The sequence below is a fragment of the Camarhynchus parvulus genome, chromosome 1A, assembly GCF_901933205.1.
Source record: "Camarhynchus parvulus chromosome 1A, STF_HiC, whole genome shotgun sequence".
Lineage (NCBI taxonomy): Eukaryota > Metazoa > Chordata > Aves > Passeriformes > Thraupidae > Camarhynchus > Camarhynchus parvulus.
In genome coordinates, this window is record NC_044586.1 from 42,647,013 (window position 1) to 42,664,422 (window position 17,410).

The 17,410-nt window shown below is 39.8% G+C and overlaps 1 protein-coding gene across 1 annotated transcript in view; it reads right to left on the reverse strand.

Moving 5' to 3' along the window:
• The window catches only part of CNTN1 (contactin 1), a 209,660-nt gene extending 192,709 nt beyond the window's left edge, over window positions 1–16,951 (reverse strand). The window contains exon 1 of the mRNA XM_030961150.1: window positions 16,798–16,951. The gene's annotated coding sequence lies outside the window, so the exon portion shown is untranslated. The remainder of the gene's footprint in view (window positions 1–16,797) is intronic.
• Between the last annotated feature and the right edge of the window lie 459 nt (window positions 16,952–17,410).

The window sequence follows — 17,410 nt, forward strand, 5'->3', positions numbered from 1 at the left end:
AACAAAAACCAGAAAATCTCCCACAAGAACCAAACACATTTTTTTTTTTCCAACTCAAACAAGCTTACATTGTCTTTTAATTCTAAGATCACTCTGGATGCTTAGACAGAAAATTAGCTGGCTGAAGTTAGTTTATGTGGTGGGTTGACCCTGTCCCCTCTCAGCTGGACAGAGATGAGACTATAGAATGCAAGGCTCATGGAAAAACATCACGGAGCAATCATTCACTAATTACTATCACAGGAAAAACAGGCTCAGCTTAGGGGAATCAGTTTAGTTTATTACCAGTCAAATCAGAGGTGGGTAATGAAGAGTCGCTGATGGGCTTGGTCATGGCCAGTGGTGGGTCTGTCTTGGAGCCAGTTGGCACTGGCTCTGTTAGACAAGAGGAAGTTTCTGGTAGCTTCTCACAGGAACCACCCCTGTGGCCCCCACTACTAAAACCTGGCTATGTAAACCCAATATATATTAGTAAATTCTCTCATTGCTCAATGAAAATATAATCTGTTGAAAATACATCTGTTTATGTATGACCGCTACCTGCATTAGCAGGTGGAGAACACCAAATCAAAATACTAAAAAGTTCTAAGTAATAAAACCTGGAATGACTTAAATTTTGGAGTCATTAATAATATATATTCACATTTATCTAAAATGAGCAAATGTATAACTACTATCTTTTGTAAACCTAAAAATTTAGTATGTGAAAGCATATTTGTAAAATACTACTCTGATTATCTTTTCCTTACACTTTTGTCTTCATAAATTAAAGAGAAACATTAAACTATCACTATGACAAAGATGGGAATAACTCATTATAAGTTTTTTGTCCACTAGTTTTTATTAGTGTTTTTCTAGACAATTTTATAATACTTCTTACTAAATTCTACAGGAACTCACAAACACAGTCTGTAAACAGAATTTAGTTTCTCACTAGGACAGAAATATATTTCTAGGGAGCTGAAACAACAAACTTATTATCTTCCCATTTATTAAAAAAAAGGTTGAAAACATTTCCACATCTTCCACACAAATACTTAAAAGGAATGTAAAATTTAAATAAAATATTTTAATGACTCTACAATGCATCTGTTTTGACTCATGTTTTGTGCCTCAGGACTTCTAGACCGCTGGTTGTTCAGATGGCTCACTCACATTTATTTGTATCAATAAATAAACAAAAAATCTCTACCAGGGGATTGTTTCAGCAGTCTGGGGATGGTTTTTCTCTTCTGTAAGAGATCTCTAAATGAGGTCTCTTAAGTGGTAATAAGTTGTAAAAAGTGACAGCTTTCTTAAGTGATTTTAATGTATTTTTCCTAGAATTTACCAAGTCATTAAAAAGGTGATCTCTAATAGAAAGCAAATTCTTCAGAGACAAATACACTGAAATCAGTTTCATGTCTACATAGTGGGAGAAAACTCCCTCACTTCTATTTGACTAGAAATTCAAGTTGAAACATCATCATCATCTCTTTTCTCATGAAATCCAATCATGCAAACACTTAATCAGTGACCTGTCAAACTCCTCCTCATGACAGTATCAGTATCAAAAAATTATGCCCTGAGGTTTCAGTATGCATTGACTTTTCTCTGGCGCCACTTAGAGATAAACCCAAAACCAGAAGATAAACCATGACCTACTTCTGCCATTTTACAGATTTCATTTACTGCCTCTAGTGATAACCAGAAGACTGCTCTCCAGGGACTACATGAGCATCTGAATCCAAGAGGGAAAAGGAACATAATCCCAAACTCTTAACAGTCGAAGCTGAAGTTTAGTCTCTGAGAAAAGAACATTCTTGCACATACTGTACGGGACAACCATCTGTCTGAATACATCAACAGAGAATATTTTTGATAGCTGTCTGAACAGCTATCAAAATCCCCAAAAGGAACATAAAACTCACTCAAAATTAAACATAATAAGCATTCTAAAACTACCACTTTACAAAAAACCCCACCCCAAAACAAAACAAAAATCCCCTGCAGCATTACCTATTAATTTAAACTGAAATAGATCTTCCTTTCATCAGGCAATGAAATTCAGTATATTACCTCCTCCTTTGCATTTAAGATAATTATTCAAACTTTGTTCTACTTCTTTGTTGTGCTTAGACCTTTTGATAGCTTTAAGTGCTGAGGGGGAAAAGGGAAAAAATTGGTCTAAAATACAGGACATCAACAAAACCAGCATGCTCACAATTCTCCATGCTAACATCTACAAGGGCATTACTTGGTATATCACTCATACAAGGACCAGAAACCCGTATCAAATGGGGTCACAGGAGATAAAACACTGGGCCTAGAAAGATAACAAATACAAGCACTGTCTTTAGGGGATTATGTGCTGAGACTCTGCATGTCTGTGAGCTAAACTAAGCCACAGAGGCAGCTGAAAGGAGATAAATGACACAGGCATATAGTTTAAGGGAACTTGCTACTAAAGGACCATTGAGATTTGCACTGTTCAGATAGTAGTTGTGGGATCAGGGTGTTCCTCCCAAAGTATTCAAGTACATATTCACAGCATGTGCATATTAAGAGTGGTGACAAATTCAAATTGTTTAGATACATTAGCATAAGCACTCAGAGCAAAAAAAAAAAACCAAAAAACCACAAAATAAGACACAAATATTATGTCCCTGAGAGAATACAGCTTTTATTTAATTTTCATTAAATCTAGTTGTCTAATTTACTTGCAGGTTCTTAAAAAAATTAATACTAGATTTAGAGATATTAATATGCCATTTAACAACACATTCTAGCGATTCCAAAATAATCACTAAACTAGATTTTTGTATGAATTAATGGGATTCCCACTTCACTGTAAAGTTATGAAGTATGGAATGACTCCAGAATTACTGAGCTATTCATCACATTAAACTGACAACCCCATATAGTGAAACCATCGAGTGAACACTCTGCAGCCAATATGCTCAAAGGGATATCAGATCCAAATGAAATATTCAGGTAATTAAAAATCTGGAAATTAAATTAAAACATCACACCATGATTCAGTCTATATCCAAGGATATATTAAATACTAAGTATCCAGGAACACCAAAAAGCAGGGACTTAACATACTTCTCTTGTATAATGACAGATCCAACTAGCTTGATACCTCCTCCCAACACTCACAAGAAATTCAATTTGAAATTCGAGCTGGAGAATATTAAGGATGCTTGATGCAGTCTCTCAGACTCTGCTGAAAATGGAGATATGGTCCATACAGATCAGAAGGGGGCCATTCCTTTTTCCTTATGGCTGGGGATGTGCCATTTTGCCCTCATTACAAATGCAAAGTGTATGCTGGGCTAACAAAAACACTGAATCTAAATACTGAAAGTGACGTGATCAGTATAGTTAGATAGAACAATCTTAAAATAAAGATGCCTGCTTCTGCAGAAATAGTTCACTCAGTTATAATAAATATATTTGTGTTGGAATTGCATTAAAAGGTTAGATAAAATCGTCATGAAATGCATTTGACGTGACACTTTTTTGTTAGTATTTTTATAACAACTGGAAAATGGAATTGAACTTGGTTGCAGCGGAACAAATAACAAAACTTCCACAGAAGTAAATTAGTATACAAAATGAAAATTCAAAATTCAAACTGATTACAGTTCAATTCCAAATATAGCAAGAAGATTGAAAGAAAATTGAGAAAAGTGTTTCACAGGTGAGTGACATCCCATTGCAGTTTTTCAATTCAGTAGCAGCTGTACAAGGGTTGTGTTGTCAGAAAAATCCTGCTGCTGGGAATTTCTCTAAATGGATTCAGTAGAAAAGAGCAAACTAGAAAGAGAACCATGTGTGCTGAGAAAGTGTCTAGCAAACACTAACAGGCTATGAAGATTTACTGTCCTGTTGCCTTCTCATGACATGACATGTGCCTCAGAGCCTGTGGCCGGTGTGTGAGGCCCCCAGGCCGTGTCAGTGCCAGCCAGGGGCTGTGCAGCTCCGTGCCCATCCCAGGTGCCCGTGGCAGCTGCGCACCCACAGGGACACCGGGACTGCCCCTGCTGCTGGGGGACTTCAGGGACCCTGTGACACCGGTCCAGGGCCACTGTCACACCAGAGAGGCTCCCTGGGAGCCAGCAGCCGGGCTGGGCTGCACACAGGTCACTGGGAGTGACAGCGTGTGTGACAGGGACCCTGTGACAGTGTGTGTGTGACAGGGTGTGTGTGTGACAGTGTGTGTGTGACAGGGTGTGTGTGTGTGACTGTGTGTGTGTGACAGGGTGTGTGTGTGTGACAGGGTGTGTGTGACAGTGTCTGTGTGTGTGACAGCGTGTGTGTGTGACAGTGTGTGTGTGTGTGACAGGGACCCTGTGACAGTGTGTGTATGACAGGGTGTGTGTGTGACAGTGTGTGTATGACAGGGTGTGCGTGTGTGACAGGGTGTGTGTGACAGGGTGTGTGTGTGACAGGGTGTGTGTGTGTGACAGGGACCCTGTGACAGTGTGTGTATGACAGGGTGTGTGTGTGACAGTGTGTGTATGACAGGGTGTGCGTGTGTGACAGGGTGTGTGTGACAGGGTGTGTGTGTGGTGTGTGTGTGGGTGTGTCTGTGTGACAGGTGTGTGTGTGACAGGTTGTGTGTGACAGTGTGTGTTGACAGGGTGTGCGTGTGTGACAGGGTGTGTCTGTGTGACAGGGTGTGTCTGTGTGACAGGGTGTGTCTGTGTGACAGGGACCCTGTGACAGTGTGTGTGTGACAGGGCGTGTCTGTGTGACAGGGCGTGTCTGTGTGACAGGGTGTGTCTGTGTGACAGGGTGTGTGTGACAGGGTGTGTCTGACAGGGTGTGTGTGTGTGTGACAGAGTGTGTGTGTGACAGGGTGTGTGTGTGACAGGGTTTGTGTCTGACAGGGTGTGTCTGACAGGGTGTGTGTGTGTGACAGGATGTGTGTGTGACAGTGTGTGTGTGACAGGGTGTGTGTGTGTGACAGTGTGTGTGTGTGTGTGACAGAGTGTGTGTGTGACAGGGTGTGTGTGACAACACCTGTGTGACAGCATGCACCTGCAGGGGTGGGAACAGTGGCACAAGACAAGCAAATGTACCCTGCCAGTATCTGCTTTTAATAACAGCCTTACTCTAGTGACAGTAAAACCTTAATTGATAAAAGTTGTTCTAATACATTTTCACTGGAATCTCTCTCTCTGACTCACTCCCTTATCAGGGAAAAGAGAATTTGCAAGCATGTTTAAAGAGAATTTACAAGCATGTTTGGATGCTCTAAATGACATCAGGACTTAATCTCCTGCATACCCTGACATGCATTACAACATCTGCAGAACAAAGTATTTTGTCAACATGTAATTCTGTTCTTTATACAATTTGTCTCTGAAAATGTACTCAGATAAATGGGTTTTTCACACTTTCATTATGAAGAAAAGGTACTACAAACTCCAAGACACGATCAGCTCAGATGTCCTGTTCGATGGATGAAGAGACTCCACTAGCCCCACAGAAGGACAGATTTCTCTGAATTCTGTCATTCTGGCTTTAAGTACACTGCAATTTGTACCCATACACACTGACACAATCTCCAATAACTGCTTAAAGCAAAATACACTTTTAAGTATCTCTCAGCAGTAATACCCCACAAAATAACCCACTGTTGCTCCATTAAAAAAAATAAAACAACATAAAAAAGAAAAAAAAATCCAAACTAACAAAAAAAAATTAAAGGAAAATGAAGTAGTGAAGAATCATATTCTCAGATGTACAATATAGAAATCTGATTTTTAATGAAAGGGAAAGGAGACTTTTTTGTATAACTGCAGACTGACAACATTTTTCTTCCTTGTACAGCAATATCTTTTGCCACTAATTTCACGCAAGTACCCCTGAAGTTTTTCCCAATCAGCACCCTCTTCAATTTCCAAACATTCTGAGACTGGTTTTCAGAGACATAGGTGTGACTGAACTGCTGGCTCTTAGTGACACAAGTCATTCAGAGAGCAAGTACTTCTTCCTCATGCTGCCCACATTTAAGCCCTTTTTCTTTGAGAAAATTTAATAATGGCTGATTTTCTCAGGGAAAGGAAAAGAGAAAGAACTTGTCTTAGAAAGCCTGTATTGTAGCATAAGAGAAGGAGGCAATTTCCTTACTCAAATTCAATGCCAATTACCAAGCTGTGCAACTCACAGCTCTCACTGGGAGCCAGCACCTGCCAACTGTCACTAGACCAACAGAGAGAAAAGAGACACAGTAATGTTTTCATACACTTCTGCAGTCAGAATTAACAAAATAAAATTAAATCATGTTAAAAAATCTAACCAAAACACTACTTGCAAATGTCTGTAAAAGGTAGGAGAGTATTTCTAAAAGTCTGCAACAAATATTTCTGCTTTTATATCTCACTGCACTGAGAAAAGATGGTCAGCAAATTTATGAGCACCCCTAATCTAGAGTAGGGCAAAATCAGACTATTTGCTTTAAATTGTTGATGTGAATTTAAACTCATGCAAACAGCTTCAGAGTGAAGACTAGAACAAGCTAGGCAAATTAAGAAATGTGTGTTTGCCCTTGTTAGCTACTGCCTCCTCTGACCCAGCTTCTCATCACTCCCTATCCTGAGATGTGAATTACATCTACTGAAGTTCTCAGGCCATCGAGAGAATTTCCAGGGAAGATGAAAGAACAATCCAGGATGAAAGCCTGGTTTTCGAGTTTTAATGAGCTCCAAATTTGGAGACAAGCATGGGTACAAACAATGTATCAAATTGATATATCCACCAACAGAAAATTTTGCTATTTTTCAGGAAGAGTAAGTTTTAAAATGTCACCCTAATGGCCACACTGGCATTTTTTCATATGTACTAAACAAACTCCCAGGTAAAGATCCCGTAGAACAGGAATAATGAATTCAGAATCAAGAAAATTACCCTGTAGATTAAAAAATAAAAATAAATACATGTTTTACATAAGTTATTAGGATTGTTTAGAGGCAGCACAAGTGTCTGTGTTCTGTGAAGTTACTCCCAACACCTAAATATTGATATTCTATACTATGGTAAAGATCTTTAACAGAGAGCTCAGTCCGATCCCAAACTTGCATCTGGATGATAAAGGATAACAGACTAATGTTAACAGCTAGCAAGAAGTCCTCTCATTTAAATTCACCTACTTTTAACTCTGAATTCAGTGTTCTGACAAAGCTTTCAGATGAGGAAGATCAACTGACAAGCAAAAAAATACTGAAAATGTATATTTAACAACTGATTCTCCCAGAACAGGCAAGTATTAGGTCCTGGCCTCTTTGGAATGATTGCCTATGCTTTATGAAGCTGAACTGAAATTTCCTTGCTGGTACACCAAAATTTCAAAAATTAAATTTAGTAGCTACACATATAACCATATTGCCTTTTAAATTATTTTATTATCTTAGATTACAATGTATCCAAGACAAATGCCAAACAATTGCCCCTTGGCTGCTTGCAAGCCCCATTAAATAGCACAGTAACTAGCCAGTACCCACACAATAAATGCTTTACCCTTTTAGAAAGGCACTTAGTACTTATAACAAAAAAGTTTAATATCCCATTAAACATGACAGTCCTTGAAAAATAGGCCAAGAATATCCTAAATGTTTGGAGTGCTTTAGTTTAGACAGTCACAAGTATGAAAACTGTTCTACCTAGAAGCCTGCTATCCCTAACAACAGCTGTCTAGAGACAGGTACTAAACTGCTGGAATAGAAATTGCATTGCAAGGTGCTCTGTATGCTCCACTGTCCTTATATTAATCCAGTTTTCTTTCAAGCTGATCTGGAAAGAATATCTGAAAGCTGATTAATTCTGTAATATAAAATATGTAGATGCTTTGGTAGTGTTAAATAATGACAGAACAGTAAATTCTGACCTGTATTCATTGGTTTATGTGATATACTAGAAATTTTTTGACAGTGGCCAAAAAACCACATACATCCCTCCCACACTCTCCTTTCTTCTCTTGGCACTTGTACCATACTAGAGTGCTTGATATTTGTTGGGTTTTGGGGGGCTGGTTTGTTGATGCTTTTTAAAAACAAAAACCACACAACACACACATGGAAAACCTTAGTGACTATTTGCAGGCTTTATCTAATCACTGTCAGTTTAAATACTATGTTAGCAATGCTGCCAAGGATAAGATCAGCTAAAAATATTTAGTAGGTCACAAAAGCCTGCTACATGAACGTAAATAAAACTGAGGTAATACATAAGTATATGGTAATGCACTGAAGTCTATTTCTTTCAGAGTTGTCCTAGTTAAAAAAAAAATTAGATTCTATGCAGCTACTCTGTGCTTCCTTCCAGTATTTGCATAGGCAAAGTCTGGATTATATGAAAATGCTGTAACTTCAGATACAAACATCACATTTGACTGGAGTTAAGCCTTCTGGAAAAAAAAAAACGCCTTTTTATCTTTTGAATGCTTCAAATAAGATCTCATAGAAATGAGACAAAACAGGTTTTATGGTTCAGCCACATTTAAGACTGGGTCAGCTGGTCTGTAGAGAACCCACAGAATGTATTTCTATAAAAGAATGTGAGCGGAAGTGGCAACAGCTGTGCTTTATTACAAACCTGAGGCTGTTTAAATACAAAACTTTCTTTATGCCTTTAGGTTTCTGTAGCAATCTCTGGCATTCTGTACAGCAGATAAGTAAACTCCCATTTTCACAACAACAAAATACTTGGTTTAATCAAATTTGTCTTTTTCTGTGTTTCACCTAAACAGTTAAGTGCAAATTAACCCCATTTCTCACATATACCACTTTCCTTTATGCCCCAAAATCATATTTTGGAATCACCTAGCCTAATAATAAATGAACCAAAAAATTGCTGGTAATAAAATCATGTCTTTTTCATTCAAACCCCTTTAGTTATCTCAAGTATTCTTAGCTAATAAAACACAGATCACCATCACTTTAAAAACAAACAGCTGTTTAATATTTTAAAACAATTATCCGCGCTATTATCCCCCAGAGGGACTATTTATGTTGTTCGTGGTCCTGTTTCATAGTCAACATGAAATTTCCGAGAAGAAACAGGGAGAAATACTTCAGTCCAAGAAATTCCTTAAGTAATGACTCATTTTTTGCACATATTGACAGGAGATCCCCAGAAGAATAAAAAGCATCCTCTACCAAGTAAATGTACTCATTCATTTCAATAATACAGTGAAATTAAGTCAATGTAGTTTTTACACTGACATTTTAGCAACGGAATTAGTAACTTCTAAACTCAGTTCTTCAAAATTATCCTACTTGAGATTATCTACTTCTCTTTTGGTTTTGGGAGTATTTAATAAAATATTAATGTTAAAGTTTATAACTTTCTTCTTCAGTTCACTATCTTCAAACAAATAGGAGTGCATGGGGGAAAAGGCCTTGTATACAGATATATTTCAGTATATGAAAATAAGTTAATGTAATAGTGACGGGATGAGGTCAATGTGTCAAGTATTTTTAAGACAGTCAACTATTTTTTCCACAAATATTTTCTAAATCATTTTAATTAGGTTTTGCCAGTGCTTTCCAGACTTATTTTATAAATACCAGCTACTTAAAAGGAAATTAATTCTTCATCTAAATGCCTATATGCTCACACATATAATCTCTTTATAAAAAGACAAGAATTATCAGGTAAATTGGTTGTTATAGGAATTACCCCACAGATGCATTTTTCAGTAAATGCATTAATACAGTTTGCAAAACTCTTCTTATGAATGGGGCAGATCAACACCAAGAAATGAAATTGGCAATGAACTATTATGATGAGGTAAAGAAATTAAGATCTCAAGCAGCATTCCCTTAAAACTCCGACAATAAACCTTTATTCCTACACTGACTAAAAAGAAACCCCAACTAAATAAAGAACCCACAACCAAGGAAGCCAAACAATCCATCTAACAAGGCCTAATGCAAAACTGGAACAGGAAATGTTTAAACAACAAAGTGTAAGTATCACTCCAGATGTTTAGAATGGAAGTTGGCATGGGCACCATTCCAATAATTATCTTTCAATGGTTTTGTTTGGATTTTGTTTGGGTTTTATTTGTTTGTTTTACAAAACTTGCAGAGTACTCATGTCAAGAAAGAAATTAAAGCAATCAAAACAAAAATCATACATAATTTTTAAGTGCAGTAAGTGCTGAACTTTCACCTTTATTTCAAAAACAACCTATTACAGTCAAGTTGTAGACTAATTCTGCCACTGGGATGGCCTGTTTATGCATTTTTCAGGGATATCATGGCTACACCTAGTCTAAGTGGCAGAACTGGATACTTCTTCAAAACATGTTGAAAATTTTTGAAAAATTTCAGGGCCAGGAAAAGTCAGAAGGACAAGATATAATAAAAGTACAGAGCAAAGAGAGTTCAGGAAGTGACAACAAGAAGGCAAAAAAAGGAGCATTTCAGAATGCCTGGTTTCCCAAGATCTATTTCAACAGCAGCTGGCCTCCCTGGGAGCTCCTTTATAATGAAAATCTGAAGTGGAAACTGTTCAATATTCCAAAGTTCATTTCTATAAAAGAAGTAAACTGTAGACTGCTGATGAAAGGGGAGCTGGGCTTCTGGCAATAAACAAAAGAGACATGACCTTAATCTTTAGAAGAAGACATTCAGAAAACAAAAAAAAGTGTTATTTCTAGCAGCTCTTTCTCATTTATCTTAATTATTTTCTCTTTGCTTTACTAAAAAATGATCATAGTGGAAAAATCCAATGCTTTCTCTAAAGTACTACTAGTAACAGCAGAGAGTTCACACTTATAGAAAAAGCCAGCCTTATCAACAGGTATGTTATCCTTCTAGGCACTTTTACAAGTTTGCTTATAATACTTGGTAAAGGAAAATACAGTCTTGCTCTACAACTCAGACACACTTAATGTATTTTTAACTTTATTTAAGATCTTATCAGTGAGTAGTTGTCAGGGCAACTGGTTGCCTTTATCAAAACAAAGTCAGCATTATTCCAAGTTTCAAAGAAACCATTCTATCTGGAAATACAGATGTCTAGAAGGAAGTCTTCATGAAGAAATATCTGAGGTATATGACTGCTTCACATTTCTCACAGAAGAAAAAAAAATGGCTTATTTCTCCTAAGCTCTGATGAATCCTAAACAAGAAAACCTCAAGAAAAGACACAGTGAAAAACAAAACTATATGTGAAAGGCTAATTTATGGTATTCATAAAATCAAGACAGTTCTCAAAAACTTAGATATTCATCACTGCACCACACATTAACTGAATTATAAGCAGGGCCTAAAAAAAAAAAACAACAAAACACCAGTGTTTTTACAATACACAAAAATTTCAAATTACATGGATTTCTGTCCTGATGGTGGAAAACACAAAATTTCCCATCTCACTGAAGCTGATGTGTTAGAACCAGTCACTATTCTGTTGTCCCATCCCTCTGGTGAAGACAAGGCACCTAGTTATCTCCACATTCAGTAAGCACCGATCCTTCCCAGAACGATTAAACAATTAACACCACAACTAGGAACAACATTGAGACAACATGAACAGCCTGTTCCACTTAGCAGCATCAGTGTTTGTTTTAAATATTTACATTCAGATTTTGAGTATAAGATTTTGTATGAAAAATATAATTTTTATAAAGAACAGATGCATTAATAGACCCGATTCTTTTTTCCCCATGAATTTAAAGATGAACTACAACTTGTTATAATGTGTTAACTGACAAAGCTACTGAATCCCTCTATAATCTCCCTGAAAACAGACCTGTGATAAAACATCTAGCCTAACTAATCCACAGCAAATCTAGTAGTGCATTTAAATACAATTACCAATAAAAACTATAAAGGGAATTCAGTCTGTAACATTATTTCATTCACACATTGAGTATTTTGTCTGCTGGCACAGCTATCCTTTCCCCTTCAGAAAGTACAGCTCAGACTGTATATTGACTTTCTCCCCCCACTTCCTGAGAATTACAGAATAACCTCATAGGATATTTCATGCTGTAAGACAAGTCAGAAAAAGGGATGTCAAAGGATAATTCATATTGTTAGGGATGCCAGGAGGTTTGCAGCCCAATCTCCTGCTGAAAGCTAAGACATTTGGTCAGGTTACTGGGGGCTTTATTTTTTAGTCTTGAAAGATTTCAAGAAGAGAAAGTGCACAACTTCTCTGAGTAACCAATGCTCGACTGAACATATAAACATCTCTCTTTGATTTTTACAAACAAATTAAATTTAGTGGCTAGTAAGCTGAAGTGTATTACTCATATTTTATGGAAAAGAAAACCAATTTCATGCAAATCTAATGCAGCAGTAAATTCAAGTCCATGTCTAACAACTCTGTGTATTGGCTCGACTAGGAATAACTAATATTAACACTTCTGTTCAACTCCTGCTGAACTGGAGAAAATTGAATTGTCTATAGTAAAACAGGATGTTTCCAATAAAGCTATAAAAAAGAGCACTTATCTCATGACTAAATCCTGATCTCTGTGCTCCAAGCTAGCTCCTTTGCATGGGACCAACATATCATCTGTCCTCTATGTGCCAATTATAAAAACATTACGTAAATAAAGGCAAAGAACTTGTCAAATATGTATATTTATATTTCTTCCTTTTAAAACACTCTATCACATTAATTATTCTGCCTGTAGTGCTAACCATAGCTCAACCATATCCCTTATTTCAGACACAAGACCTACTAAGTTATTGCAAATACTATTTTACCACATCCAAAAGACTAATGTAAACAAAACTACTACGGTGCAGTGGTAACTCCACCAGTTTTATCCAAATCTCAATTCAGTGAGATGCTTACATCATCTTTTTGTAAGTATTTGTCTCAAGAGGTTGTAGCAAATCTTTGAGACAAAATGAAAGAAATTAGTATGAATACAAACAAAACCCAAATCATCCGTTATTTTATGTGCCAGCACAGAACCCTGCAAAACTTAGCTAAGTTAAGCAAAAATACAGGATATGCTACAGTCAGCATAAATAGGACTATTGAGGTTGCTTGGCATTTCTATAGTTCACTACTACTTACAACTTTGTCCAAGTGTCCTGTGTGTCCTTGCTTTCTGCCAATGCATATAAAACATATACTTACACATCACATTAAAAAATTTAAGATTTCAATTTTAAAAAAGGAAAACCGCAATAATTTTTCTTCAAAAAATATTTGTGACTATGGCTTGAAGCCATCAGCATAGACAGGCTTCAAGTTATTCTATGTTGTTTCATTTATCTCTGAAAATGTACAAAGACCAACCAACTTCTAAGAAGAAAGTACTGTGTTGTTTCGGTGGAGAAGAACAAAAGCCACCTTACAGTCTCCAAAGAAGAATAAAAATTGAGACCAATGTCTGCTAAAAGCACAGAAGAAGTGGCTGGAGACTGCAGAAAGGAGACTAGACTGGGCTGACATAGCAAATCAGGATGAGGAGGCTCCAAGGAATAAAGGAAAGTAAATTGAAGAAAAGCTGACAGGAAAAAAGCAAGGAGACAGGACTGGGTGAGATACAAAAGCAAAATTTGGAATGCTCAAGACCAGGAATAACTGAAACCAGATAACTCAGACCAGCTACAGGACGAAAAAGGAGCTGTCATTAGGATACATATAAATGATAAAGTGAAAAGGACCATGCTTATAGAAGTTGTGCAAAATGGCCCTCATGCACCACAACACATTCTAAAGCCTACAGTACAAAGGACTTCAGTCTTGCACCACTTTTCCAGTACCCAAGCAAATGCACTACGAGTGACACCATTCTGTTTTACTACTGCTGTACATGAAAGGGACTGCACTCCTATAATATCACTCATGGTGGTAAAAGTTCAGGAGCTTTTTGCAAAGGAATAAACTTTTCCCTTCTCTTTGTAACCACTGTAGGTCCAATGCAGTAAAACAATAAGAAATGTACTTGGAGAATTGATTTTTTTCTGCATTTTCTTGGTTTGCTGTTTGTTGGCCTCTTTGTTTGTTTTTAATTCCCTAAAATTTAATTTTCTAGGTTTTAAGGACATTTATGGGACATGTTTGCATATTTTACTTCACAAACAACACAAAAGAACATTATTAAGGTTACTAAATCAAGCACTCAGAAGGTGTAAAATGACAAACTGTTGTCTGTGCAACCATAATTAACTTCCCTTGAGTGTTTTTTGGTTTTTACAATACACTTAAGTAGACATGTGCTTCTTATTCAGTTACCTTGCCACTGAAGATGATACAGAACTGAAGGCAGGTAGGACTTTTTTTATCTACTGAAGAACTGAGCTTGCAGAAAGAAAAAGGGACAGGGGCTCTGTAATATGCCACAAAGACTTTAATGGCTAACATTCTCTCTACTGTAGCTTCCTTCATTCCCCTTACTGACATGCAGCAAACCATTTAACCTAAAACTTCCATAGTTTGTAATTGACAGTAAATTCCTCTTTTTCCCCATTCACTCTGCAGATACACTCACAGGTGTGGAGCAGCCAGGACTGTTATAAAAAGCAGTAGCAAGTATAACTTGAGCAAACATATTTACAAGAACTGTAGAAATTCCAGACTGGACACCAAAAATGAGTGAATACTTTTCAACTAATCCTCTCTGTGCCTTTCTTCACCATCTGCAGAAGTGTCGTCTCACCTTAGGTAGTGTTTGATAAACTACTAGTACTTTGTAGGTCATTCTGATCACATACTGATAAGCACTTTAGCAAAGCTCACACAGATGTTATCAGTTCTCTCTTCAAAGCAGAGCTGAGTAAAACTGAATAAATAAATAATGGGCTCACACAATGATCAATGAAAAATACTGAATTCTCTCAAGTGAGCTCAATCTATCCCATGCAGTGAAAGACAGGATTCCTGTGGAAAAAAAATAGTATGTGATCATGTGATTAAAGTGTATCAGAAGTATATGCTCAAAAAGGCACTTAAAACCTCTTTATTCCATAACCTTAATAGTGTGGGATTTCTCTACAAAAGGTGTTTAAGACAATTAAAAATTCTATAAAATCAAGTAGGTTCTTGCATTACCATGAAGTTGGGTTGAGGTTGCATTACTTTTTAGCACCACTTAAAAGCGAAACTGGAAATCTTTTGCTGATTTAGAACAGCATTGTGGACAATACAAATATGGACAAGGACAGAAGTGTTTTGCTTAGGTTATTTTTACTTTTTGCAAAATTTAGAGATAGAAAAGATCTATTTTTTATAATGTCAACTATTGCTAAAGAGAAAAAATAAGCAACTGATAACATATTTGAATGCAAACGACCAAACAAAAGATTCATACTACCAACAATTTTCAGAAACATTAAGGTGAGTTCCTACTAAAGAAATTTTGGTGCGTTATCATTTATGGAAGAACATGGACCAAAGATCATATTTTCACAGAGATCTGTACAGTATTTGCACTACAAGGACATTTAGAAGTTACTAATGGTAGATGAAAAAAAATGAGAATTTTTATAACTTCAAGTTATTTCAGAAAGATTTCCCTTGTCTTATGTAATTTCAAGGCCTGTGCTCATGATTTTTAGTGGTTTACAATTCTATACAAAAGAGTGAAACTAAGTAACATATTTGTTACTACCTTCTTTGATACAGCCACCTCTGCACAGGTGGCTGCATTTTAAAGGCGTATTTTTCCCAAAGCTGTACAGCCTAGTAATTACATAATGGCTTATTTTTAAAACCTTAACAAACCCTTTTTAATGTGCTTTAGTATAACTTTATTATAATATTGTTATATAACTATGACTATGCTAGAATATAACACTCAAAAACATTCGTGGCTCAGAGGTCACACTTTACTTTCATTACTAAATGGAGCATAGTTGATTAACTGCATAGATAATCTCCCGTAGATTTCATAAGCAGAATTAAACAGCGCTTCATAGAGCGGCTGCAATTCCTAAAGAGCCGCTCACCGAGGTGCAGGCTCAGCCCTGCCAGGTGCTTTTAGCGGAGCTTAGCAATGGCATTTCTGCCCTCACCGGCAGCCGCCCCCAATTACTGACATTTACGGAAACGCGGCACTCAAAAAAGGAATTATTAGCATTTTACAAGGAGAAAACAGAGTGAAACGCTATCATTTTCACTGCAAGAAGGTGCACTGAAAAAAAAAAAAAGCCAAACCAGAAACCAACACCCTCTTCAGCCCGTCACCACTAAGCACACCCAAACGCAGATAAACCAGCGTACGGCGCAAGGCTGCGGCTGCTCCGGCACACAGACCATGGTGCTGAAATGATGCGCTGCAAGACCACGGTACGGACGCGTTTTTACACACGCTGCCAAAATCCATCCGTGCGCCGTAAGAAACGAGAAGAAACCGCGCAGGAGGCGTCCCCTGCGGCAGCATCCCGGTCCCTCGGCAGCCGGCATCCCCCCCCCGAGCCCACGACCGGCGGGGACAGCCCTCGCCGGGGGATTACCCGGGGCAGGCGGCCCACTTTCGGCAGCCCGGGGCGCCGAGTAATCCCGTGCCCAGCGGGCAGGCTCCCTGGGAGGGGGCGGCTTGCCCCTGCCGCCCCGCTCCCCGCGCCGGGAAAGGGCCGCCGCCCCCGGCCGCCGCCAAGGAGGGCTTCCACCTGGGCCGTGGCGGGGCTCCGGGCTGCCCCGCCGCCCCGCACCTGCCCCAGCTCCCCGCCTTCCCCCGGCCGCACCGGCAAAGTTGTGACTCCCCGCCGCTGAGGGGACCCACCCGGGGCGGTGCCCGCTCCCCAGGGCCGCTCTGCCAGCGCCGCTCGAACGCGGGACCCCGCTGCGCTGCGCGGGCGGGGGGCGCCCGCTGCGGAGCCAGCCCTGCCCTACCTGCGCAGTGCCGCCGCACGGCTGGGCTGTCACCCCGCGCCGCCCGCACCTCCGCTGCGCACCGGGCACGTCTCGGACGGCGCTGCCCAGCCGGCGCGGCTGGCTCGGCTCGGCTCGGCGCGTCCCTGCCCGCTCGGCAGGGCTGACAGCCGCCCGCGCGCCCCCGCCCCGGCCGCGCGCGGGGCCGCCGGGGCCGAGCGGGGCCGAGCGGGGCGCGGGGAGCGGCGGCGGCTGATTGGACGGGGGTGATGTCACTCGTGCGCGCGCGAGCGAGCGGGAGCGCGCGGGAGCGGGCGGTGAGGCGGAGCGGGGAGCGAGCGGGAACGGGGGCTCGTGCCCGGTGCCCCAGGCGCGGGAGGAGAGCCGCGGTGCAAGCGGTGCGCGCAAAGCGGCGTGAGGAGTGCCGCGGGGCGGAGGCGCGCACCGGCCGGCAGCCCGGGCTGCGGTGGGCGGGAGGAAAGGGGCCTCTGCAGAGCGGGAGGGGCGGAGGTGAGCAGGGCCGGGGCGAAGTGGGCTCGGCATCCCTCCGTCCGCGCCCGTCCCGCTGGCCCTGGCACACGCCTGCTGTGGAACAGCACCCCGCGCTCTGCAGGGAGCGTGTGCGGCACCGGCT